Below are 1,919 nucleotides of genomic sequence, written 5' to 3'. Positions count from 1 at the left end.
TCAACAAAATCTCTAAAAGAACTAACAATTTAAATTAGAACTAATCATATTTTTATAAAGTACAAGAGGTCCAATTCTCCAAGTCAAATACTGCATTCACATTCAACTAATCTAATAATTGCAAAAGCACCATCTAAAAGTGACACCCATCTTAAGTTCTTTTTATTGATTCACATAAATGACTCAGTTAAAAATCCCCATAGTCAGGCCGGGCGCGGTGGCTCACGCCTGTAATCCCAGCGCTTTGGGAGGCCGAGGTGAGCGGATCACAAGGTCAGGAGATCGAGACCATCCTGGCTAACACGGTGAAACCCGTCGCTACTAAAAATACAAAAAAATTACCTGGGCATGGTGGTGGGCGCCTGTAGTTCCAGCTACTCGGGAGGCTGAGGCAGAAGAATGGCGTGAACCCGGGAGGTGGAGCTTGCAGTGAGCCGAGATTCCCAGCTACTTGGGACGCTGAGGCTGGAGAATGGCGTGAACCCAGGAGGTGGAGCTTGCAGTGAGCTGAGATTGCGCCACTGCACTCCAGCCTGGGAGACAGAGCTCCGTCTCAAAAAAAAAAAAAAAATCCCCATAGTCAAGTAATGTTTATGTCCTAAACTAACCTCAACCACTGAATTTTGCTTCACTGTACCAAACATTTTTTTTTTTTTTTTGAGACAGGGTCTGGTTCTGTTACCCAGGTTGTTGTGCAGTGACATGATCTCAGCTCACTGCAACCTCAAGCCATCCTCCCACTTCAGCCTCCCAAGTAGCTGGGACCACAGGTGCACATCACCATGCCCAGCTTTTTTTTTTTTTGGTAGGGACTGGGTTTCACCATCTGTCCCAGGCTAGTCTTGTACTCCTGGGCTCAAGGGATCCACCCGCCTCAGTCTCTCAAAGTGCTAGGATTATAAGCATGAACCACTGCACCCTGACCCAGGTACCAAACTTAAAGCAGACATTTAACAGGCAGTCACTAAAAAAAAAAACTGCAATTTACTTATATGTTGAAAGATTTCCCAAAAAGAAAGGAGAAAAGGAAACCCAGAATGAAATAATAGATCAATGACAAAACTAAATGGCTACTACAAAAACTATTACATGAGTAACTTATGGGGTACTTCACAACAGAGAGATCAGGCATCAGGCAACACGAATCCACTGGTCAATCTTAACATTAAAAAAAAAAAAAAAAAGAAGCCGAGTGCAGTGGCTCACGCCTGTAATCCTAACACTTCGGGAGGCCAAAGTGGATGGATCGCCTGAGGTCAGGAGTTCGAGACCAGCCTGGCCAACATGGCAAACCCTGTCTCTACTAAAAATACAAAAATTAGCCGGGCATGGTGGCAGACGCCCCTAATCCCAGCTTCCAGAGGCTGGGGCAGCAGAATCGCTTGAACCAGGGAGGCAGAAGTTGCAGTAAGCCAGGCACTCCACTCTGGGCAACAAGAGTAAGACTCTGTCCTAAAACAAAACAAAACAAACAACAACAAAAAAAGAGCAAGACTCCATCTCAAAAAACAAAAAAAGACAGTATTTGCCTCTTAATGTAATACAATAAAAAGTACATAGTACTATCTATGAATATTGTCAAAGCATGTAACTAGAATCCGATCAAGTCTCTCTTTTTTTTTTTTTTTTTGAAACAGAATCTCACCCAGGCTGGAGTGAATGGCGTGATCTTGGCTCACTACAACCTCCGCCTCCAAGTTCAAGAGATTCTCCTGCCTCAGCCTAATGAGTAGCTGGGATTATAGGCGCCCATCACAATGCCCAGCTAATTTTTGTATTTTTAGAGACGGGGTTTCACCATGTTGGCCAGGCTGGTTTTGAACTCCTGACCCCAAGTGATCCGTGATCTGCCTGTCGCCGCCTCCCAAAGTGTAGGGATTACCGCACCCTGCCTGATCAAGTTCTTTTTTTTTTTTTTT

Source organism: Mandrillus leucophaeus, unplaced genomic scaffold, assembly GCF_000951045.1.
Source record: "Mandrillus leucophaeus isolate KB7577 unplaced genomic scaffold, Mleu.le_1.0 Scaffold497, whole genome shotgun sequence".
Taxonomy (NCBI): Eukaryota; Metazoa; Chordata; class Mammalia; order Primates; family Cercopithecidae; genus Mandrillus; species Mandrillus leucophaeus.
Note: the sequence above shows the minus strand (reverse complement) of the source record.